This window comes from Poeciliopsis prolifica, unplaced genomic scaffold, assembly GCF_027474105.1.
Source record: "Poeciliopsis prolifica strain line A6 unplaced genomic scaffold, Auburn_PproV2 SCAFFOLD032, whole genome shotgun sequence".
Lineage (NCBI taxonomy): Eukaryota > Metazoa > Chordata > Actinopteri > Cyprinodontiformes > Poeciliidae > Poeciliopsis > Poeciliopsis prolifica.
The window spans coordinates 4972181-4998585 of record NW_026562407.1 but is presented as its reverse complement, the minus strand read 5'-3'; the positions used below and the strand labels follow the sequence as shown (position 1 = coordinate 4998585).

Genomic DNA, 26405 nt, shown 5'->3' with positions numbered 1-26405 from the left:
TTCTATTGAACGTGAATAAATTTAATAGGGATTGAGATTAGTTAGCGTCTTTTCCCCTGACAATCTGAGTAAGCCAGAGGATGTGTTCAGCATTCAAAACTGCTCAGAAGGAAACAAATATGTGCTCACCTTCTGTTGTAGGAGGAACAGGGAGGGTACGCTCCAAGTGCCCTGCCCTCTGGGTATCATGAACACCTGCTCATGGTCCAGTGTGTGAAGGGAAATCCAAGGATGTCGAATACGTCCAAAATAATTTAGCTTTCTTCTTAGTAAGTTATCTTAATGAATTTGGTTAGACCAAAGTAGAGCATAACTATAAATGAGGAAGAAAAAAATCCCTCAATTTTCAATTTGTTTTACTGATATAAATCAGAAGTTTGAAATTATTTTTGTCCCCTGTATTTTGCTTCACCAAAATAAAATCTGGGCCCTGGAGGCAGCAGTCTAAGTTTAGAAGAGCTTTACAGCTGAAGCCATAATGCTCCACTTGTGAAAGTAAATTTGTTGGATTTCATCTTGACACTCAAACAATTCTGATTAGACAACACATTGAAAGTATATATAATTGCCTGACAAATTCTTATTTAAGAAATGATTAGAAAAAATGTAAAATACCATTAAAAAGTATTCAGCCCTTGTTTTCTTATTGTTTTTGCTTGTTTGTCACACCTACATTTCTTAAAACACAAGTTAAAACAAGGCAATAACTCAAATACAAAAGACACCTGTCAAATGATACTTTCACAGCTTTGGAACCAAATGGCAAGAGACTTGGATTGATGTGAAAAGAGCAGGCTCTCAAGCATAAAGGTTCAAGGTTAAGACATAGAACCTGAAATGGATTTAAGACCAAGCTTTGATAAGGCCACTTTATGACAATCGTTTTTTTGTCGTTTCTTCTTTTAGGAGATGGACTTCCTTGTGTGCATTGTATCATTGTCCTGCTGCATAACCCAAGCGAGTTTAAGTTTGAGGTTAGAAAATAATGGCTTGACATTTTGCTTGCGGGTTATCTTGTAAAGAAGTAGAACTTATTGTTCACCCAATTAGGGCGAGCTGTCTAGTTTCAGAAGAAGAAAGAAGCCCCGGACCTGCACAGAAAATTGAAGGTTTTGGGCTCCAGAGACCCCACACCATTTTCACTGTCGGTCTCGCATTCTTTTCCCAAAATGCTACGTTATGCTTAACAGATGCATCAAATCTGTTGATGCCCACCACAACCGTCTTTGATCCTACATGTCAGATGAAACAATAAAACTCAACTCAGCTTTCTGATTAATAATAATAAAAAGGTTACTCATAAGCAGTTCCTAATTTAGCAAGAGGCCAAGTTTAGTTTGGATGATTTTTCTTTTTTTTTTTTTGCGTAACGTAAAATTATTAAAACCTGCTTTTGTATTTACTTGCGTTACCCTTTTTTGTCATAACATTTTCTACTTTAAACATTTGTGTCACAAGAAAGTACAAGAAAAATAAATCCTTTTCACAGCTCTACGTTATTTATTGATCTGCGTTTTTGTGGTGGTGTTTTACATAAGTCCATCTGAAAAACATTTAAAAGTATCTTTTTAAAGTGACCATGTGAAAAGGCTGAAGAAATACTATTGAGAAGCATTTTTAGTTTTCTTATCTTGTCTTATCTTTGTCAGTCTGTTCATGTATCATTTGTTAAACCTATTCTTGTTATTTAGCAACAAAATTAACGTATGTGACAAAAAACGACCTCTGGCATGAGAAACATCTCTGTTGACCTTCCCATCTTTTAAGCAGCCGGTGGTCTGATTGATCCCTCTGGCGGCCTTTGTGGAAGGAAGTCTTCCGAGTGACTCACTTGAAGCGGCGATATTTCACTCTTCAGTTTAGATAAAGCTGCTCCGAAGTTTTTTTTATTTTTACTTTTTTCTTTTATCGCTATTGGCTTTCTGACAAAGGAAGGGGGTGTTGTAATATTTCTGCACGTATCAATCTTTTCAAGAAAGATTTATGAAACAAGCTGCACCTTAATCAAAACATTTCCCAGTGTTAAGAGATAAGTGAACATTAATAAGCAATGCATGTGGATAACAAAACTGTAAATGTCCCCTAAGGTTCAATAAAACTCAGTGCAAATTCATTTGTCGTCATTACCCTTTATTTCCTAATGAACTTTATTTTATCTCTTTCTCAAACTGTGGCCCATTAGATTGATTTAAAACAAATTGAAGCTGTGTAAAACAAAAGTCCCTTTTGTCAAAAATATTAGAGCACTGGAAACAAATATGCACTGAACATGAGCTAAATTTAAGCAGCTGAATCTTCTCATTAACATTAACCTAGAGTTTGATTTTACCAAAGGGCAAAGCACAGCACTTTTAAAATAGTAAACCTTTGCAAACTGATGCATTCAGGCGTAACCAGACATGATGAAAATGCTTCCCTTTCAACAATCCTGAAGAGGTTCTGCAGACGTTCCTGTGAGTGACTTTCTTTTACACATCGTTTTTTACACAACAAATCAGAGAGAATAATAATAAAAAATAAAAAATTAATCAATAATCAACAATAAAGAAGCAGACATGTATCTGAGATCTGAAATGCAAGAGGGAGAAATAAATGAGGTATGTAGGAGAGTTCTGTTGATGTTTCAAGAACTTTATTACACTGACAGAAAGGAGTCTGAAGAATGAATTTTTCAAACTATTCTTGATTTCTTCATATTTTGCATCCAATGAGTCGGTTTCTTGATGGCTTTTAAAGTGTTCTTGATCTATATTAGTCCTGGATTTCTGAGGGTTTCTTTTTTTCTTATGGGACTTTTTTTTCCCATTTGCTGTCAGTAGACACCCATACCTAACCGTAACCGCATGTGCAGGCCAGATAAGTGGAAGATAGAAGAAATGTCAGGCCTAGAAACTCGATCTCCAGCAAGTTGACAGAATATGGATGTCTATAAAAGATGGGGAAAAACTCTAGCAAAGACCTAATGTAGGACCTGGAATGCTCAATATTTGTCATTTGATCAGTATAAACCACACAGTTGAGGCAGTAATAGATGGAGATTTTCCCTCACCGTCATTCCCACTCTGCCTCTTCTATGGGAAAACATTTCCAACATGTGACAGTTGAAGAGTTGAAGGAAATTTTAGTCTCCAGCTAAAACGCCGCCTTTCATCAATCTCTTATCTACGACCCATTCTGAGTTGAATGCTGTGCGCATCTGATTGTAGTGAGATGGGCACCTGCCCGTTCATGTGCACTACGGTGGCCTGTTGTTGGTAAGCTAAAGGGACAGCGACAAGCACTTAGCTGCTCCCTTAGCAACCAGTCCCATTTCCTTCCTCTTATCTAAAGTGACAAGAGGAGTTTTCTAGCTCTCCTATGCCTCAGGCTCATCCTGCATTATCTCCAGCACTACATGCTGTCTCCTGTGTCCCTGGCTCTTCGCTCTAAAAATATGTAAAAGCAAAGAAAAACTAAAAAACGTTGACTGTAATGCTCAAGTTTCTACAACGTCAACAACTTTTGCTTCTCAGATATTCATTAAAACTTTTGATATTAACTGGTGATGGACTTAGTGGGCAGAAAGCAAGTGGGGATTCAGTGGAGGTCCATTTTCTTCCTTTTTCTTTTTTTTTTTTTCTCCTTTCGCCTGTAGTTACCATTCCAATGCAGAGCGTGCAGAGAATGCAGAGTGACAAAACATGAACTAAAGCAGACGCTCTAATGAGATATTGATTGCCCACACTGATGCTTACACTTTTGCCAATCGAACAGTGTCCAAGTCCACCATAAACAATCAAGTGTCTGCTTGAGCACTTTGAGAGATTGGTGCTGCAGTTTAGATACATCTGATGTTTGAATGAGATAGTGATATTTTTTTATAGTAAAACCAGCACATATGGACAGGACATATGGACACTCACTAACACTTACGATTCCCACAAAATAAATACAACCATATGCTTTATTTCTGTATTATACCGAATAGTGTCTGAGCTGGTGTGTAATCCAGAAGCTCAGACACTTCAAATTGATGAAAACATCAACTTGTACTTGGTTAAGCATGGAATTTTACATTTTTACACGAATACTAAAATACTGAATACTTCATTACTCTCTTTAAAAAATGTTTGTGGCAGTATCATACTGTGGGGATGTTCTTCAGCACGGAGAGCAAAGCTGAATCAGAGCTAGATAATAAAATAAATAAAATAAATCCTATGTAGATTAAATATGGCTTAAAAGAAACTTTAGTTCCTGATTTAACATCTTCAAATTGGGCTTCTGTCTCTTTAAAAAGTCATACTGTTTCCAAAACTCTGCCTTCAGGAACTCATCTCAACATCACTCTATAAACTTCTTAACAATGTTAAGAAGCGTTCCACCACCAAGTAGATGGTATCACGAGCTCAGCAGATGTGCAGCTTCGCCAGGTGTTTGCTAGTTTGAAGAAGCTGAGTGAGGGAGACTCAGAAAAAGGAATGCTATGTGGGGCGGAAGCTTAGAAACCGCAGCGTCACAGTTCCCGAGACATCACTCCAGGTATGTTTTTGATGAGGAAGTGCCTTACGTCATTGTTGAATGACGTAAGGCTCTAAGAAATCGATTTGACTTGATTCTGCCCTGTTAAGAAAAGCACATCTGCAGCTTCAACAGAAAAGATAAAAAAAATACAATATATATTTTTTTTCAACCTTTTTTCCCCCACTTGTGACAATAAATATTGAAGGAGCAAGTCCTTTACTATTTTATGCTAGCATGTGCTCTGGATTCACAGAGTGGAACAAAGTAACCCACATTAACATAATAGGTATGGACCATTGCATTTAAGAAGCTTCACAATAAATTTGAAAGTTTTACACTTCACAAAGGCAGCACATGCTGCACACATAAAGAGGATGATTCAGGCTGCTTCAACACTTAAACTACAAGAACAAAAACAGATTCTCCTTCAGACACGGACACCAGAAAAACACAATTACTTTCTACCCTTGCCCATCCTTCTTCTTTTGTTTTTTCACGTCTTTGTGCTCAATTATCCAAATTATTATTATTATTATTATTTTTTTAGCTCCATCTAAAATGTTTGTTAATTAGGAAAAAAAAAAATGCCCAAAGGGGTTTAAGTCGTTTGAAAGCCATTCATTATCCATGGCTTTTTCTCTCTCCTTGTAGCCAGTGAATGCAAATGATTGTTTTAAACTACAAATGAATGCTCACTCGAAACTTCTTGTTGTTTGCGTATCGGCCTCCTTGAACGCTCCCTCGTAATGAACCGGAGGAAGCTGCTCCACGTTGGAAATCAATAGCAACGAGCCGCTTTAAAACTCTCAACTTTGAGCCTTTGATAACAGGGAATACATTATCTCCGTTAACTAGGGCTCCTGTCCAACCAATCAGCATGCAACTCACTCACACACAGCCTCCATTTACCGTTGCCCCGTCTCCTCACACTGACCTGCTCCACTGCCATTACAATAACGGCGCACATCAGAGGCACAAATGAGGAGTTGGTTTATTTATCGCCCTGATCATTCCTGCTCTGTGAATTTATCAAAAGTTAAAGTTTTATTATGGCTCATCATTAAATCTTCGGACTGGCTTTGACAGTAGCTTTGAGTTAAAAAGATTGGTGCGCTATCAGCTCTGTCTATCCTGTAACTCCTTCAACCTGTGTCAAGATTTCAGTTTTCTTATCTAGTGATGTAAAAAAATATTAGGACTGTTGTAAAAAAATATTTTTGCAATTGAGTACTCTATAGAATATTTTTATTATTATCTGAGGAATCAGATCTTTGTCTCTCTTTCCCTTTTTCTGTCTTTCTCTCAGCGACATTCCTACTGTTCGCTCCAAAACCATGACGAAGCTATTCCGAAAAGCTGATTCAACAATCCTTATTTGTCCCCCAAACCCTCACATAACACCGCACAATTCAACACATGGTGCTAACGCTTCACAACGTGGAAGTAAGAGCGCTGCCCACAATAATGAGTCGATGCGCTTACATAGTAAACCATAACTTAACGAATCTTCGAGGCAGATACATTTTTCTCCAATTTTAATAATCGAGGTACTCGACTCATTCGAAGAATCATTTCAGCTCTAAAAAATATGAGTAATTGTAGCAACACTGAGGGCTCTTGTTAAATCTACGAATGCATCAGGGCAAGACTGAGATGAAATAGTTTTACCCACACATATTATTACCCCGGGTCAAAATATGTACATTTTTAGAATCAAAATACATTAATGTTTTTAGCAGTAGCATCATTTCACACTAAACACTCCAATTTGAAAACAATTGTTTAAAATACACTTTTATAAATATATATTTCCCCTCCTAATAATGCCTGGGATGCGCTTACTGTCTGTGCTGAATTTTAAATGTGGAATAAAATTGGACGCAAATAGGTAGGACTCTCCTTTCTCTGTGTGCCATTAACTAATTGGCAACATTGTGCACATAGTAAGGACCAGGAAAGGCAAAAGAATCAAAAGTCATCTTCAAAGTTTGAGGGTGAGACTAATTTTGATACAGTAGGAGAGCTGCTCATGCGTCCTAATTTGTTATGCTACAGAGTAGTGATTCACCGTTTTGAAAAAACTGGGCAATAAATGAGTTAAATTGTTCAACCTAGCTACATAGATGCTACCTTTTTTCTGAAGTCACATCAATAGTGCTTGCATGTAAATAGTGACATTTCTAGATTTAATGCCTTGCGTAGCACATGGCCTAATAATTGCATGAAGGAATGCCTGGACCCAGAGGTGACATGTGTGATATTACGTCTGTGCTGCAAAGCTCTGAAGGGTAAGAATAATAGTCGCATTGGATCTCCTGTGGGAGGATACGGGGGCTGAAAGCTACTTATACAGATTATAGCTGTGAATTAAGTGAAAGATGGAATGGACTGTGGGTCTGATTTACTGATATGCCATCATGAAAATATACTTTTTGAGGTTTTTATTTTTTTTTTGTAAGTTCTATTATTTCCAAGCCTGGCCATTGACTTCCTAAATGACTCCATTTGATTTGAATCTCCCCTTACCGTTCGTCTGTACTTCCTGGCTTTCTCCCATTGAAGTGAATTTCAACCAGGCCAATTAGCAAATGGAAGAAGTCCAATCGGTAAACGGAAGAAGTTCTGAACGCTGATGTTGATTTTCTGTGTTGTTTTATGCCGTTGCCTGTAGTTTTAGCAATGGAATATGTAATGTAAAATCTCGATGCTTGCACTTCAAGTGAAATGTAAAATTGTCCAAATCTACCTTTAATTTTTCAGTTTGACATGATTCTAGTTTGGAAATTATATCTGTGGTCACGTTTTGCATTCCTGCCTTGAATTGAGTTCTTAGCATGCTAACGTTGCAAATGTTAGCATGCTCGCCCTTGTGCCCTCTTAGCATTAATAAGTAATGATCCATACTACCTGCTTCTGGTTTAGCTGTAGGCATGCTACTACTCTAAAAGCAATTGTTTGATGTGACATATTTCATAACTTTTTAAATAAAAGCATTCATAATTATTTATCAAATATTGTTCTACAGGCCATGTTGCAGTCATTGCGTGACTGAAATGAGACATGAAAAATACATAAAGGGAAATAAGTATCATGTCGCAAAATTTAATGTCTCTTATGGAGACAAATGATAGGCTGTTTTCAGACAAAAACAAAAGTAAAACTCCTGCTGTCTGTCACTTCAGATTCAAGTGCACGTTCTGTTAGATTATGCTCTTGTTTTGACCATAATTATGTAGTACGGCTGCTCTAGAGCAGCATGGGAAATGTGAAAGCATCCACTTCCTTGTCACATAAAATTTGGGGATTGCATTGAGTGACAGAGTGAAGATTTTAAAATAGTCCATAATTTTGTTTCTTGTATATTTTCCCACATTTATTTTGTTTTTTGCCAAATTGTTGTGGCGACCTTACCAGTCCTGCTCCTGTATTCTGCAGTAGCCTTTATGTTTGTTTTTGTAAGTTTAGAACTTGTTACAAAATTATTTGGCATTCACTTCTTGCTTGTCTTGTTTTTTGTTACGTCATAATGGATAACAGACAGTTTGTATGACCCAAATCTTTAAGAAGGACTGGGAACAATTTTTCTAGTAGTTACTGAGATCTGGTTGAACAAAACTGAATCCAATTGCTTAACTGCTTCATATCAATGACAATTATCTTAATATGTGTGCTACAGCACAGAAAAGTCTCATAAAACTGAAGTTTGAGATACTGAAGTCCTCATTGTGCTGATCTTTTCATATATTGTTTCATTTTCTTCTACCTTGGACTTTGAAGCGTTTATCCAAATGCTCGATTTTGGAACATAATGCTTTTGTTTGAGGCGGTGGCTTTTCTCACTGTCAGTTTGAGAGTAGCATAAGACAACAATGAGAAGGCAATGTATGTTAGCTACAGCACATGAAATAACCATTTGGGGAATCTTTGATGATGCCACGTTCTCAATTGTCATATATTATGTGACTTCTGAACTTGGATAAATTCTTGGACTAGAATTTATCCAAGGACCTCTGAGTAAAGAGGGCTGAAAACATTTTTAAGACTTTTTTTTTGCGAAAACCATGTATTTTTCACCCCCCTCCTTAGTCCTCTGTAATGCACTTCTTAATTTTTTTTTTTTTTTTGGCAACAGAAGTTGAGGCTTGTAGCTGTAATTTGAAAAGATGTGAGAAAAAGTTGACTACCTTTTAGAGCAAATGACTTCCGATGTAAAATTGTGCTTTGGGAAAGAAATAAATTGCCTAAATAAAAACTTGTTCAGACAACACACCCGCCATCGCACTTGACTGGGACAAAAAGAAAAGAAAAGAAAAAAAAAAGCTTAACAGAGGCAATTTTAATGAGCTTCTTTCCCTCTCCATCTATCAGGATGAAATTAGGACAGCACTCAACAGCTGAGGGGAGGGAAGCTGGGAGAATGGGGGCACATGGCAAAGGAAAAAAGTCTTCATTAAGGACACTGAAGTGGAGGTAGGAAGAGGAAAAAGTGGACGAGGGGGAGAAAAGGAGGCGAGAGGCTTAAGTGATCCAGAAATGCTTCGTCTCTGCCACCTTATCGGAGAGACAAAGTTATGCCGGTCAGAATATTTGTTATTCAAGCTAATCCCTCATCACGGTTTTTCATCAGGTTTGGCATTTGGCTATCTGCATTAATTAGATGATCAAATGAGCACAGCGTTAATAACCAACACACAGGCTTATCATGACTGGGGCAGAAAAGGTGGATGCTGTATCCTTTGCCCATCACCCTCGTCTTTGTGCGCACCGACACCTTCTGCAGCTGCAACAACATCCCGTTTGCCTGGGCCAGGTTTCATTTATTGATGATTCAGGCTGTTTTTAGTGCCACTGGCGATAATGTACTGTCTGCATTTTGGAAGATAAGTGTGCTCAGGCACGATAGTTTGGACTTGTTTTGGATGTCTCTCCTTTCTGTCTTTTATTTTTATCTCTCTGCTTTTGTTTTATCCCACGTTTTTCCTCACCCTCCTTTTTTTTTCTCGTGGTCTGCTGTTTGTGCTATCTCACCTGTCTTTCTGTGCCTTTTTTTGTTTCTCAGAGCTTCCCAGAGGAGAATAGGAGCTGCTATCTCTCTTTTGCACACTCCACTCACTTTTAGACTGTTTCTTCGTTCTTTACCTCCCACCCCAAAACTCCTTCATCGCATATCAACAGCAGGGTGAAAAGCCCCTCGTGACTAATATTCATTCACACCGTCTCCTTCCTTCTGTCTCTGGCTGTGTCTCCGTCTCTTTGTACCACTTTCAGGTTACAGCTCATGCTTTAATATTCCACCACTCATCCTCATAATGCCTTTTTCCTCCTGCCTTTTGCCTCTACATCCTGCCACCTCCCACTATCTTTAATATTCTGTCAGTCAACCAAACCCCGGTTGGTTGGACTCAGTCATAAGTCTCAGAGCAGCTACAGTTACGGAAGGCATGCCGCCCTTGACCTTTCTTTCATCTTGGATCTAAATGCTTAACTTTTTCTGGATCTAAAGCAGAAAAAATCCTATTTAATGCCTAGTTCCATTCATTTTCTCACCGCTTTATAATTTATAGTTATATTGCTTCTGTTCTTCACTATGCTAAAGCTATCTTTTGCTCTGTGTTTAGAAAACAAAATTCGTGAGAGCTGTTTTCCCTTAGTGAGCCTCTCTGGACTTCTTAAATGTAGGGAAGCAACCATATTTAGACAAATATGTAACATTATCTTGAAGAGACTGAAGGACATGGCACATTTGCATAATCCAAAAACCTATTTGTAGGACACAAACAAAAAATCTCAATGGGAATAAATCTCTTCTTCTTGTTCTTCTGGCTAACAAATCGCTAGTATTGACTAGATGGCATAAGGAGTTTCAAAAAGATTTTTCTTAAACGACTAGCTTTTTATCCGAGCTGATAAAAGGTCCCTCCAACAAGACGAGATTCAACCAACACAGCTATGTTTCTATTGTCCATGAAATTGTGCAAATTAGAATTACGAAAATAAATTAAAATATTTTCAAAAGAAATTGAACTTTTTAGATAAAGTTTGCGCAGCAGGACGAGGTGGTTTTTCAGCCATGTCGATATTGGTGTTTTTTGCTAAATTGCAATAGGAACACTTTTTTCTATTAGTTTGAATACATCACTATTGAGCTTATTTGTAAGAGCTGGACTCTAAGGACAATGAGCAGCTGGCTCTACCAGAGATCTCACAGCATCGCACAGTTAATCAAAAGTCGGACTTGTCATTCGAAAGTGTTGAATCCTTAGCTCTTCTGCAAAATAGCAGACTTCAATTTTCCCAAAATGTAACATAGATGCTCCCAATGAGTTTGTTGCTCCGAAGTCTGAATAAGACGCCAACATCTCCTCTGAGGGTTGATAGATTATGTATGCACTGTCAAAAAATGGAATACATTGTTAGCAATGAGAGAATGTACACTCTACAACAACTCCCTTTTTTTTGCAGTCCTTTACGATAAAATATAATTCAATTAAAGGTGTACATTATTACAATCCATAAAGATGAATGGATTTTGAAGGAGACCAATTGACCACAAAGCTGCACAGCAAAAACAACACATTTTGTGTTCATACACAAAATATTTTTTTTGTGTGTGAACATAAAAGAATTTCCTCTTTACAGTCACTCGTAAAAGGACCATTGTTTGATGTTGACATGCTTCGTAATTTCAAATCATCTAGTTATACTTAAAAATGTGCTTAGTTGAACACCGGCAGAGGTAATAAAAAGGTTGTAAGATGCCAACGCTTCCTGGCTTGCCAATTCCAAATTTGCTTCCCTAACACCTGAATGGAACAGCCCCTCTCCAGCATGCTTCCATTTAGGAGCCTGCAGCTTCAGTTGGAACATGTCGCTTGCCCCATTAAATCCCATGTTGTCGGAAGATTTTTTATTTGTTCCTCAGGCATTTCTCGCATCTCCTCTGCCTTTGCATTCACTCCTCTCTCTGCTTGTCCCATCTGTCCGTCGTTGTCACACATCAGTTGTGTGTCGGTGACTGTTTGGAATATGTCAGCACACCGTCTGGTCACCGACGCTTCATCTTGAGCCGTACTTCATCTGTGAATGTTCCTTTCTGTCTCATGTTCTGTTTTTGCTCTTCCGTTCCCATTGTAAACAACTGATAATGTCTGAGGTATTTCATCATCTGTTCTGTTGTGTTCCCTGAAAACATTATTTATTTTTTTGCCTGAAAATTGATGCGGACAGACACACATCCTCAGCCTTTATCTTTCAACTTTCAAATCCCAGAAGCTCTCAAGTCCTCTTTCTTTAGCGAGTGCACAAAAAGCTCAATCTTGCAGTCAATTTATCAGGCGGCCAAGTCGTCATTATTTCGTTCACACTGCCATGATCTTGCCTTCATTAAAATTCATCCCTTACATAACCATCAAGGACATAATACCTCTTGCTGAGAACAAGAGCAGAGTACACAAACATCCACACATACACACTCGCTGTCTTCCTTTACTGTTTCTATACGTACTCACTTTCTCCACTTTGGGGAGACGCATTGATTAAACAGGAGAGAATACACAATGAGCTCAAGCTGGATCCAAACGGTGTCCTGTTTATAAAGGCTGACGAGTCTCTCCACCATATTTTTATCAACGCAAAAAACCCCAGAAAAAAACAGCCAGCAGCACATCCAGACCTCATGTATGGATTGTTAGGATCTTTTTATAGCAGCGCATCATGTTGCCGTTTTAAGACTGAATCATAATTTGCAAGGTCTGGACAAAAGTGTTGCTTTTTTATTTTCCTAAAAGAGAAAGCTGCATCCTTGTGTCTGTGTTTGTTTTCGGTTTTGTGGGATGGTGCTTTGCATAATAGAACTACAGCAGCTCTATGCAAAGAAGCGTATCTGGCTGCAAACCAAAGAAGCGTATCTGGCTGCAAACCTCTTCTTTTGGCCGGGCCACCGGATGGCTCCTGTGATCATATGTGATACGGACAATGAAGCTAGTGAGGTGAACTGGTGAAGTTGCCATTTGTTCTCTTAAGTTTGATTTGGAAATTTGTCAGGTTGTTTCAGCTTGCTGAGTCCCGTATAGTGGAAGTCAGGAAAAGGGGCTTGTGAGTGTATTAGTTGTTGATACAAGCAGATAGACGATTGTCTACACCTCAAAGTTCTTTACTAATAAAAATCTTCAAAATGTCTGTTTTGGATCTGTTAATATAATAACCCTAAATAAAGTTCAGTGCACCTAACTGCATTGCTTAGGCTCTAAAGAAATGGGTGTCCGTGCCACTTGGCTGTCTATGTTAACCTGAGCAGGACGATCCGAGATGCAGACACAAAGTCCTTGACGATTGTGGAGGAGCTGCAGTGATTCAAAGATCAGGCGGGAGAATCTATTCACGACAAACTCTCCAAGTCTGTTCTTAGATTTGTGGAGGAATGTGAGAAAATGTTCTGTTTGCATTTTGCCACAAGTCATATAGAGTATACAACAAAAAACTTGCTCTTGTCATGTGTTGCCAAATCTGAACTTATTGGCTTGATTTCACCACACTGTGCGTTTACTTTTATGGCATATTCTCTTAAAGTTCTATTAGAATGCAACACATTATTATTAGTTCATTTAAACCTCTGTTTCTCTTCCTCATTACCAGAAGATTCCTGTGTGATCCCCAGAAATTCCCTGGCCAGTGAAAGAAGATGGAGCATGAGTGAAAGGAACAATAATGTAGCATTAGTGAGGGAGGGTGGAAACGCAGGAAAGAGGCTGAGAAGCTCAAGAGTGATTCAGCCATTGTTACTCATCCCTTCCGTTTTTGCAAGAGAGCTCATGTAGCGCGTATTTTAAGTACTCTCCTTCCGTTGTTCTCCTTTAATCCTGTTAGATAACTATTTTCCTCCCCTCCTCCTTCGGAGTCGTTTCTGTTCCTTTTCTCCTCCTCCGCTTCCCACTGCCCACTCAGCAAACGGCGAGCCCTACTGTACGCTTACTGCCATGAGAATGGCCACAGTGTGCCTAAAGATGGAGGGTGGAGAGGGGGAACAAAAGAAGAGGTGAGGGTCTGAAAGCAAGAAGCGAGCGAGGGAGATGACAAACATGTGGAAGTGCTGGTAGGAAGGTGTTGGAGAAATCTGCTGGTCGGTGCAGGCTCATTTGTTATGAGGAGGGATGAGTGTGGATGAGAGCCAGGACGGAAGCAAGTGAGTTGTGAAGTGGAGCCTGCACACAGCATCGTAGTTAAGATGTGCGGAGACCAGCAGAGGAAATGGAGTGTGAGGGATATTCAAAGTTGAATAAATAAAAGCTGGTCTGGCTGTGTATTAGGGAAAAAAAAGGGGCGTACTGACATTAAGGTGCATGTGCAACCTAAAGACAAAGCTGTCTTTTTTTCCCCATTTCTGTACTCTTTCACTGCATCTTATGAAAGAAGGATCATGTTTGAGCACAGTCGGCGTGTTTGTGACGCAATGTTTCAAACCTGCCTTGTAATCGCCGGGCAAACAAAATCATCAACCTCTCCATCAACACGCAACCAGAGCACACTTCTACCTCCATGAGGACTGTGTTTCACATAAGTTACCGCCACACCCCTGGACCCCTCTATAATTTACATGAAGACAATAACGAATGAGGCTGCTTCAGGGCCGTGTCCTGGCATGGGGTTGTTCCTTCGCCAATCGGTGCAGCCACTTAGCGCAGGTGAGGAGGAGGGAGTCACGTTCCCCCAGCTCCTCTGTAAAGTCAAAAAAGTGGGTCACAAGCAGAACAAGGAGGAGAAATTTGCTAGATCAATGGCACAGACTAGTGGTGAAGGTGTGCAACTGACAGGGAAGGAGAGCTTTGTGTCGAATGCAAGTCAGATTCAAAAATATCTCAAATTCTCCTTTTTATGCATATTTAAGAAGGACCTTCATCACCTTTTACTCACATAGGCTTCATACTCTGACTTGCACTCTGACCATCTGCTCTTTTCCACTTGCCGTACTAAATGAATGCAGCACAGAGAGAAGATAGAGGCGGGAAGGATCTGCATGACCCAAAAAGATGCCCTGCATGTTCTCTGACTCTATAAATCAAAGGAGGAAAGAACAAGTCTGCCTCCATGTTTTTTTGTCCTCAAAGGTGATAAATTAAATCCAGGTTTGGTAATGAACAACCAAAGATTTCTATTCCAATAAGAGGATTTACGCGGCAAGAAAATTGTGAGCGAGTTGTAGTGGAAAATCTTTTTCATTCTTTCCTCTCTTCTTGCACTTGTGAGGTTTGACATTCTTTGGGGAAATTGGACTATTGTGCTTGAGAACAACTTTGATTAATGAACGTGTTTCTAATTCAAAGGATTTGTAAGCCATATGAACATACAGTAAATCGTAAAACCATCCTTTGGTCATGTTGACAATTTGTGCACCACAAATTTCAATACATTTTATTGGGGGTTTAAGTAACAAAATAACACAATGTGGGCCATGTTTGTCATTTTCAACATTACAAATAGATAAAAAGTAGAATCAGTATTTATAATTACAGAAAGTCTTTTGGGTTATGTCTCCACCAGCTTTTGGGTTATGTCTCCACCAGCTTTACACATCTAGATTCTAGATCAGAGGTATTAAAATCATTTTTATTTTTGGCTATATCAAGATCATGGATGTCCTCCAATAGCTGGTTATGGCAGAATGTATTGATTAATCTCCTCATTAAGAGACTGTTTAAATATTAATCAATAGATGTCGCTGCATTCAATGAACACTTATTAAAATTAAATGTTGGGCATCTGTACAAATCGATTTAAATTGCCTGTAAATGGATAAAAACCACAGCTTTGATATCAATAATGCAATACCATTATTATCTTGGTTATGGGACAAAATACGTAAATATTTTCAGAAGAACACTTTTAAAAGCCACTGCATCCATCACTTATGGGTAGAACGAAAGTCAGTGCAGCTTTGAGCAGATTTTATTCAACAACTTCCCTTCTTTCTTCTGCCTATTCTGAGCTGTAATAACACCCATCATTGCAAATCAGCATTATAGAGCCTTCTTAGGTTGACCTCAAAAGAAAGTGGACTGGAGGATGTAGAGAGTGATCTCAGACCTGTTAGAAACATGTGAAACCTTTTAAGGTAACTCAACCAGTTGTCTGATTGACGTGAGGTGACGCAGTAACGAGAAAGGTGGTCTTTTTAAAGGAGGATCAATGGTATCATCTTTTCCAAAGCTGACTGAGGGAAAGGATGGCACATAGAGGCATAGAGTTTCATACCAGTGTCAAAAGAAACGGAGCCACCTTTCAGCCTTTTTTTCTACTTTACCTAATTTTTCTGCCTTCATCTTAATGCCTTGAAGTCTCCTCTTCTGTTTCTTCAGCTTCCATAGCTTTACCACTTCCTTTTTATTTTTTTCTGCTCCCCATCATGTGTCTTCCATACACCATCTCACCCAGCCCGGTCTTTGCCCTGACAGCTTGCTCATCCTGTTTGTGTTGATTACATATTTGAATGATTAACATTACATGCACGGCGAGCAGATTATGATAGCCTTTGGGGAGGAGCAGTTTCTGCATGATGGGAAGTTTTCAGCCTGATGGAAAACACGACTGATAAGCAGGATTTAGTAGAAGAGGCGGAAAGGTGGAGTACAAAGATCTCATCTGCGCTCAACTTTTTATCATCCCCAGTACTAATACATGTGTAATCCTTAGGATTCTTTACTTTTGAAGAAAAACATTAAATTGACTGTTAATGGGACAGTACACTGCCTCAAAATAGTAAAATACACTTTAAGTTGTAGATTTGAGAAAAAATGTCAAAGTATAATTTTGCAAGGCACTGTCCATATAACATAGTAGAGATGCAGCAGCCAGTTTTTTACTAAACATAAACACAACAAATTTGGATTCAAATATTTAGCTTGATGCCTGAGGAGCACATTTTCTTAATTTTACCCTACTTACCTAAGCACACAGCCTGACTTCCTCAAAAACATTCAATCTTGCTTCCCCCTAAAGTGCATCTTTTTTCATAACGAGGCTGAATACACATATGATGGAGCAGCACATAAGTAATTCTGCAGATAGACGGGGGCTGAATTGGTACACACGCACAGAGAGGAGAATGTGAAAGGCAGATCGTTTTCCAAATGCTCATTTTTAGCTTGCGTGTTTTGGGCATGGTGCAGCCGAGCTGACGCGCTGAAACACAGAGTTTTTGACACAATGGTGTCATCGTCGAGGACTGTGATGCTCAGCTCACACAAGCAAAAGCGTTGCACCTGCTGGTAGCACACGAGCGCAGACAAACAAAGTGTTATCAAAAACTGCGTTGCAATTAGTGTCTTTGGGAGATGTCGCTGGGCTTTATGACTCATTTGCCTTACATTGTTTCATTAAGGAGACGTGTGACATATGGTATCCGCTAAGAAAGGCTGACAATCTGGAAACTGCAATGCCTGGAAGTGTCAATTTTTTAGAAGGGTAAAAATAACATGAAAGTTTCTTCTCTTTGTACTCAGTGTTAACGTATTAATTTAATTTAATTATTGTAACTGTAAAAAGTTAGTTCCCAAACCACAACTAATTATGATTAGACTTTTGGGATCTTTCAGCTTATTGTGCTGTTGTAAGATGATGCAACTTCATATAGTAATTTCATCTTTAATTATATGGATAGAGATAAAATAATGGTCTAGAAAACTGCTATTGGCAGCTTTCCAAAGCCATCTTTTCAGATGAAAGTAAAGTTGACATTTCATTTGGAAATCAAGGTACCAGAGTCTGGAGGAAGGGTTAGGGTTGAATCTTCCACAGTCAGTGGTGATTTGGGGTCCACTCTGTTTCCAAAGTTCACAGTCAATGCAGCCGTCTGGCAGGACATTTTTGTCTCTATGCTTCCATTTGCTGACTAGCTTTAAGGAGATGTTGATTTAATTTTCCAGCAACCACCTGCCTTCACTGCCAAAGGTACCGACAGTTTGTTGAATGACCATAGTAATGCGTTGCCTGATTGGCCAGCAAACTATCCTGATGGTAACTTTGGAGAATCTCTATGGTGTATTGTCAAGAACAATACATCTGGCTGGTTGGCAGAACCAACAGAAATACAGAATTTCAGAAGGAATTAATTTTGGAGTTTCATTATCTTTTATCCAAATGCATAAAGATTGATCAGTGAGCAGCACTGAAAATAAAAGCGTAATATATTCACCCTGTGTCATTAATCTACATTAGTTTTACTTTATAAAATAAGTGATGAAAAATATTGAACTTTTTCTAATGTTTTTTTTATGTTCTTCTAGTTAGAAATTCCTCATGACAGTACAAAATGTGTTCAGCACTGTATCCATCAAGACAAGCAATCATGTTCTCTAAACTGATCTGGATAGGGAGGTAAATGCTAATTTTATTGTACTAAAATGTACCTTAACATTCTGCAAGCTGGCATATTAGCATGCTAATATGCTAAATAACATCACTCTCGAGAGTAACATTACAATAACTAGGTTAGCATTAGCATCCTCAATCTGATCGAGCTATGATGTGTTTTGACTGATGTCGTGTAAAATAGTAACATTAAAATGGTAACAGCATGCTATCATAAGCATTAAAAATGATAACATTAGCTTTCAGATCCTCTATTCATGGTGGAGAACGTTAGCCTGTGTTAAATTTCCACAGCATCATGCCAATTACCAGTGACACAGTGAAACATGGATGTAATTTCAAGATAGGTGAGAAGTATTCATATGGTATGTGGACCAAAACTGTTCAGAGACGTTTTGTGTGCTGTTCAAAGGTGTGTGAGATGACACAATCCGCAGTAAAGGGGTAACAGGTCAGTTTCACGTAGACAGATGTTACCTCAAATTTACTGTGTTTACTCCAGTGTATCCTGACTGTTTATTTGACCAACACTTGACACATAATTATGTAGCCCCACTGTGTTGAAGTAATGTTACAGAATGCAAAAGCACTCAGTTCTAATAATGTGAGTAAATGAATGAGTGAACCATCTTGTGCAACATAATATTACGAGCATTTCTGGATATTTTATATTCTGTGGGATGTCTGAAAATTTACACAATGTGCTCATGCATTAAGCACTAAAACCAGCTGCAGTGGAATGTCATATTTACAGTTTTGTAGAAAGAAGCTGTGTCAGTGTTAGTGTGCAGTGAATTACCACTCATTTATTACCACGTGAGATCTTCTAAACATTCAAGTCTGGCAAAAAAAAAAAAAAAAAAGAAGCAAATAAGGCTTACATTTTACCCAACTGCTCCCACTTGGCACCCGTTTAAGAGGTCGTGTATAGACAGGTAATATCTTCACCTCCATCTCAACATTCTGGTGGTTTTACGAGTTGAGCCGCTGTCTCTGTTGGTTACTGTTCAGCGGAAGGTCATAAATGGGCGATTTATGTCTGAAGTGCAGCCAGGAATGCTGATGGTACTGTCAGAGAGCAGAGATACTGTCTGGTCTGACTCATATTTAATGGAATCTGTAACGTCCACAACTCCATGTCCTAACTCATGCACTTCACGCTGTGTGCTCACACAGGGAGAGGGAGTTAACATCCTCCAGCTGAGCAGCGGATATTATATAGAACGGCATAATATGACGGATAAAGATAAGGCTGTAAATTGGCTCCCTTGTAGCACTAAAAGCAGTTTTTGCACTTTCAGCGTCTTGCATCACTTTCCAAATCTAATTTAAGCGCAGAGTCTACTGCCGGCGCCAAAATTAATCGTCATAGCAAGAGCGAAGAACACTTCATTAGCTCCAAGCGTTCCAGTGCAGTCTGCAAAGTATTACCTAAATGAAATGCATGAAATTAAACGCATGAACACAGTCTGACAATGTGATAACTATAACAAAGTCCATTAACGTAACAACAGCTAATACAATGCTACATCGATTAGCACCTACCCTGCCCTCTGTGTCTGGTATCTGGACTTCCACAAACCACCCTTGATAAGATATGGGCATTTTAATTGCTGCTGACAGGGGTCCATTAGCATAGATTCTTGGGTGGCTGTGGCCATGTTTCTGTAAATCATTAAGCTAATTATACGAGCTAATTAATCAGTATGCTTGGAATGAGGTGGAAGAGTGGGGCTGCTCTTTGTTGGCTTGCATAATGAAAGAAGACCACTTTTAGATGGGAAAACTGAGGAAAGGGAGGGAGCAGAGCAGAACTTTGATCTGGAAAGTAAACATGATTTTTTTTTTTGCATATCAAGCACTCGAGCAACGAAGAAATAAACTTGAAAAGTAAGAAGAAATGTGAAGGAAAACAAATCCGCCTTGTTGATGCAGAATATTGGAGATGGTCAGGAGGGGAGGCGTCTGACATCCAATTATTGGTGTCATTTTCATGCAAGATAACGCACAGACTGGGGAAATGTCAATCACCAGTGCTGCTGTGACATTCTCGAATGCGCTTTACTTCTCTAATCTCGGTTAGTTCGATGCTGGACTACAAATAGCGAAGACAGGCATGGGCTGTACGCAGTTTTGACAAGGTTTCATGCACAATTTACCGCTTTCTCAAAAAGCTAAGGTTGTTCTTTAAAGCATGCTGTCACTGTCAAAAATTAATACATAACATGAGAAATAATCCCACCAACCTTTCTTTAGTTTATGATGAAGGTTATGTCAGCACTCGTCGCTGGAGCCCATTTTTAGCTGTTCTTATTATGCACAGTGGGGAAAATCAGTTTATGAAATGTGCTTACACACTTAAAAAAGAATGTGCTGATAACAAAGCTGCGTGTGTGTGTGTGTGAGTGTGTGTGTGCGTGTGTGCGTGTGTGTGTGTGTGGTTTTTCAATTCATGTTTATCCCTGCTTTTGTTTTTTGTTGTATAAAACATTACGATACACTAACGCATAATAAATACTCACCTCTTTGTCTTTTTGCTTCCAGGGAAATTCTGAGGAGTTCTGTTCTGTCTTCGCTCTTTGTCTGAGGCAGCAGTCACAACCGTTTGTTCCAAACAGGGTAAGATTTACATTTTATTATCCTGAAATAAAAAAATTTAAAAAAAGATCATGAAGATTTATTTATTTTTTTTCCCATTTCATTTTTCCCACCAAACTTTTTCCAATGCAACAACAGGCAAGAGCTAGTGCTGAAAAACATTGCTATTTTGGGCTTATAGATTAGCAACTAGAAACAAATTAAATGTTTGAAATTCACAAATCTATTTGCAAAAGAAGTCTTACAGATTACACACTTTGTGTAGATAGTTTCTGTCCACTATAATTCTCTGCTAAAAGTGACACTATGACATTGGAAAGAGCAGTTGCTTCGTATAAGCAACCTTTTTCGTAATGTATTGATATGTTTGTTCTGATCTATGCTTTCTTTTCTTTTTTCTAAATGACATCTGCTCCGGAACAAATCCTGCTTTACAATGGAATCACTTTAGTTGAGGGGCGGGAGAGGGTAACCTCTATCGATGTATGTCTTCTTCTAAACAAATATTGTTCTCCGAGTTCAAATATCAATGTGCCAAACAATATGAAAAGGAAAAGGGTAAACAAGTGAAGCCAGAGAAATCAAATAAGGGGTCAGACAACTAAATGGTGTTAGTATGGATTAATGCACAGAAGGCATGCATGTCTGGACATGATCTATTGCTTAGTCACAGTAAATTGTTTTGCCTTTTGATATTTGATTTCTTGCCACAATTCACTTTGGCGAATAAAGTAAGTTTAATCTCTGAGTCTCAGTCAATGGTGCAATATAAAACTACAACTCGCATTTTATTCAGTCTCGGTTACAGATTTTATTGTTTTGCCGACTGAAAATATCAGAACAGCTCGGATTAGCGAAGCTACAGCATGCTAATGGTGCCCTCTGGAGTGCAGAAATCACTACTGCTGCTGGTGTTTGTTTGTCACTGAGAAGAGAATGCGCCCACTCACACCTCTCCCAGCATTTTGCCTGAGGACTGACAGGTGCTGTCAGCAGTTTGTGGCACTGTGAGCAGTGCAAGCAAACACACACAGAGATGATTCCTGAGGAAAAACAGCAGTGAGCTCACCCGATTCGTGACCCAGAAGTGCCTCACACTCACCCTCGGTGTCAAAATAATTGTACCATTTACCTTCCGCTGCGGTGTCACACATAAAGCACCACTTAACTCTCCACTCATTAGTTCACACAACCACAAAATGCTCCATATGCTCTCATAAATCAGCTCCTCTCAAAAATGTCTCATTATCATCGGCTTAACAGCGGTCTGGTCGGGATCATTAAAAGTGCAGTTCGTGTCCTCTGGAAGTTGAGTGAAGTTACCCACTATCACAGTGGTGTTTTTCAGATCAGTGAGCAGCGCTGCGGTTTTCCCCCCCAAGGATTTGCGGGTGCAGCTGTAATTGGAGCGTTTGTGTTGCTGTGAGTTACTGTTCCCTGGGTAGAGGCCAGCACAGAGCAGAACATTCTTGTACACGTCCAAAGGATTTGCTGTGAACTTATCAAGTGCTCTTGCAGGGAAAGTAACGTGGAGATCGAATCATCGATGGACTGTTTCCTCTTTTTAACACCAGGCTCTTACTTTAATTCTCTTTCTTACTCCCCCCTGCCTTAAAATGTACAGGAGTCCTTGTTTTTGCTTCCCATGCAGTGCACATATGCAATGCTGGGAACAAAAACTAATCCATGTTTCAGATTTTTTCTGGTCTTTTTTTAATCACACTTATTTAAATCAAAATATATGAGAAAAAAATAATGTACAATTACAAAAACAGTTTTCAATTGATTTCATTGTCATAGAGAGAAAAAACTGTCCAAATCAACCTAGGAGCTGTTTTTAAAGAAAGTTATTAAGTTGCAATGTTTTTTGAATCCAATTTCATTTGCCACACCCAGACCAAATAACTTCCAATCCTGTACAATGAAGAATACAAACAACAAGAGCTTGGATGACAACATAAAGTGGACTAAAAGATTAAGAAAGTAGCACTTAAACTAATCTAAGGAAATAAAAGGAAGTATTTTAGATGAAACCATGTAAAATACTGCAGATGTCAGTATTATGTTAAGTTGATATTTTTGAGCTTTACATCATGTTATGTTGCATCAAAAACATAGCTGGAGTGCGCATTTTTGAGAAATCGTTTAATGTTGCAGGGCAGTTACTCAGCTGTTCAAAATGCCTGGTCGGACCCAGCGCTGCCTTCGAGGTGCAGCTCCTCCTCAGAGCTGCAGTTTCCGCCTCACAGAGCATTCCCTCCCCCAGCGCCGCCTCGATTCAGCTCCACCAGCCAGCAGCACTTAGCAAACACCTGGTGGAAATGCACATCTGCTGAGCTCGTTGTACAAGCTACTTCTTAGTGCAACCTTGGTAAAAGTGTTGTTAAAGGGCTAATAGAGGAGAAATGTTGTGCTGACTTCCTGAAGGGAGAGTTCCAGAAAGAGTCAGAGATTTTAAAAAGTCAGAGGCCAAATTCAAATATCAGACATTTTCTTCCCAGTCATATTTGATATATGTAGCATTTTCATGACAAATGAAGATGACACAGTTTCTTGCTTGTGCTATGAAATGACACAATGTGCCTGAAAAACACATACTTACCCTTTAAAGTCAGTGTTCTTCATTCAAACATTAGTAAGAAACCGAGCAAAAGTGGAATTTATGGAGATTCAAAGGGGAAAAGTCCACTGATCAAAATTTAACTGATCCCATATATTCTGGGAAAATATTTTGACCCGAAGAAACAAAAGTGCAACATTTTAGAAGGTGTTGTTCTTGTTATATCTGCAGAAAAATTAGGTTTCTTAGAATTTCTGGAAAAAGTCCATCATAGTGGCATTGGTGTGATGACCTCAAGATGGCATGCTGCTTCAGTTTCTGGACAGACTTCTGCACCTGATGGCTGTAACTGTTGTCTTTCAGAAAATCCCGAAAGAACAAATGTAGCATTGAGTTATCCTTAAACAGAGTGTTTGTGCTTAAAACCTCTCCACTGTGACACAATTAAAACAACTGCAAGAGTAGGTTAAAATTATTTTAAAAACTTATTTTTAAAATAAGTTTCCAGCTCAGCCACCAAGAATGGTACAATTCATTCGAGGTGAATTACTTCTCCACAAAGGGTCAGGTTGGTTTGGCTTCTTCCATTAATACATAAAATCATATTTTTGCATTGATTCAGGTTAACTTTGACTGATATTATAATTTTTGATTACATGAAACATTTAATTATAACAAAAAAAAAAGCAAACTCAGAAACTCTCTTCCACAGCCTTGAGCTGTGCTCATTTTCAAGAATTGATTGGAGCTGTGACGGTAAAGTGATTTAAGTAAATATGACAGGAAAAATATAACTTTGGTAGGAAGGCAAGAAAAAAAAAACCCCTCTAAGTGCAGTCAAGTGTTTGTCTACCTTTATAAAGCATAAAGTAAATGACCGAGGTAGGATCGTCAGAGAAGCTCAGTCTGTTGGGAGTGGCGTTTGAATGGTCTCTCGGAAAAGCATTGAGGCATTAAATTTAAATTGACTGTGCAGCTTCTTTGCAGAGACTTGAAAACACTTCGTAAGTGATGTTTTTAGTGCATTTTTACTTTGAATGTGCATCCATCTACCTGTCATATGTCCTTGTGCTATAAAAAAACTTAATTCAAATCCATAGAAGGTCAGTTTAGGGGAAAAAAAATATCAAAATTATACTCCCCAACCCTATGTAGAAAAGGCTATGATTGCTATTAAGATATAAGATATACTGAAATCATGGATTGGATTGATCTAAATGTCTTTCCACTACTGAAGGCATAAATGAAGTCATGAATTAGCTTATAATAGCATCCAAACTTCTATGTGGTGTGACCTAACTGACCATTGGTCCATCCCGCTCCTTTGTACTGTTAGAGAACCTGATATAATTGTGTCTCCACACTTCTTAGATTTGATGTATTGCTTCATGGTGGGCATTGTGTCCATTTGAGAATGTGTATTCACAACCGGGCCTGTGTTGTGGGTCAGCCCTTGTACAGCCGGCTGGGATGATTTATTATATGTCCTGCAGGGATTTTTACTTTCATGAGGTTACGAGTGACGTGTCAGCCAAACATGGTACACAGTTATTTTTACATTTTGGGGGATAAGGTGGGAGGGCTTCTGGCAATGGGGAAGCTCGCCAAAAGAGCGAAAGCAAGTTCCATCTTTCTACAACTATCAACATACAGCTACTTCTGAAAATAAAACCCCCATCCAAAAATGCAATCTACTTTAATTAGTTCTGTTTTATAATTTATACACGTCTGTTTCGCAGCAAAACATCTAAATACATGAAATTAAGTTCAGTCTAGAGTTAATTAAAATCACCATAAATTACCATGCAAAGCAATAAAATAATTTTTACACCATTTTACTTTTTTGTGTATTACAATAAAGAGAGTTTCAGATGATTTTTTTAATGCCAGTTTGTATGAAGCTATTTATCTCTCTAAGTTCAGTCCATCACTTCAAACCATTGGCTTGGCAGCTCACCCTCATGTGGAGACCTTGAAGAAGAACAGCTCTCTTTAGGGAAAAAGAGACCTCCAATAAATCTTGGCCTAGGGTTGAAAGAAAAAAAAAAAGCAGAGTATTCAGCAAGTGAGTACTTTTTGTACAAGATAAAAACCAAATGTACATGGAGTTGGTGGCAGCACTATATGCAGCAGTAGCTTTGATAAAGAGAAACACAATTAAATCCTCAAGCACTGGAGTGATACTCTAGTTCCATGAAGCAGGCAGTGACGAATGCTAGTTTTAAAGAGAAGCTCCTTCTGATAGAATACCACAAACTCATGCAACATCCTTTAAAAACTTTAAAAACAAAGGTATATGAGACCAGACCTAATCACATCGACTTGTCCGTCTCTCCTAGGTGGGGCCAAAGAGAGCTTTAGTTGCACCGGTGTGTCGGCGAGGTTGGCCTGCAGCAGCAGGGGCGGCATGGTGGCACCTGCATGAGCCTCGATTCTCTTGGTGAGTTTGTGTTCTTTCAAGAAATTGAAACCAGAATGTCATCAGGACAACCGACTGCAGCACTGATTTAAAATAAAATGTTATAATGAAAGCATCATTGTATCTCTTTAGATGAGAGTTCTGAATTCAACCATTGTTTGTTGGATAACAAAGAAGCTTTTGATTAAATTACATAATTCTTCCCCATCTGATTTCTCTTATCTGAGGGCGAGGGAGAGGGCGATAATCTGACAAACAAGATTATCACAATAAAAATTTGCAGCTATTTTGTGATTTCCATACAGTGTTTTAATGTTAATATGGTAAATTTAAAATCACAATCATAATTGATATTGGATCTAAAAGGGGTATTATTGGCAGAGAATGAATAAGAACCGAGTTACATCTATCAACAAAGGAAAAAAAAATGTTATTGGATAAAAAAAAAAGAAAAGATTTTTCTACCCATGAAAAATGGGTAAATCCTTAAACTGTATTCACAATGATAATTATGTTTTTGAAGTTCAAAAATAGTTGTTGCTGAAAATATTACCGATGGTGACTAAGATTATGTTTATAAATAATGGAAGCAGGGTCACATAATTCCTGCTGTTATCAAAAGCTCAGGATATATAACTTCAAAGATCAGCCAATTGCATCAAATTGTTGGCTTAGCAACATTTCCTCATGCTGGGCCTGTTTGTGCCCATCCACAAGCGAGCCTGCCATTAAGTCACAATGAGGGCTAAGTGTCATGGTCAAGTGAGATGGACGGATCTGGCTTTGAACCAGCAACCCATCGTTCACAGGCTGAGTCAATGCGTCTTGGGGGGAAGAAAGTAAATGAGAATAATGGCAGAAATAACTCCACTAATGGCCTTGCTTAGGAAAGAAAAACTCGTACAGCTGTACTTTCTATGAAAAACAAGGATTAAAAAAATACATGCAGTGCATACAAGGAGT

General features: G+C 38.7%; 1 protein-coding gene across 24 annotated transcripts in view; it reads left to right on the top strand.

Moving 5' to 3' along the window:
- The window catches only part of LOC129373213 (receptor-type tyrosine-protein phosphatase delta), a 414675-nt gene that overhangs the window by 135410 nt on the left and 252860 nt on the right, over positions 1-26405 (top strand). For all 24 annotated transcript variants that reach the window (XM_055051024.1, XM_055051021.1, XM_055051022.1 and 21 more), the window contains 2 exons: positions 20410-20484; positions 25363-25463. The gene's annotated coding sequence lies outside the window, so the exon portion shown is untranslated. The remainder of the gene's footprint in view (positions 1-20409; positions 20485-25362; positions 25464-26405) is intronic.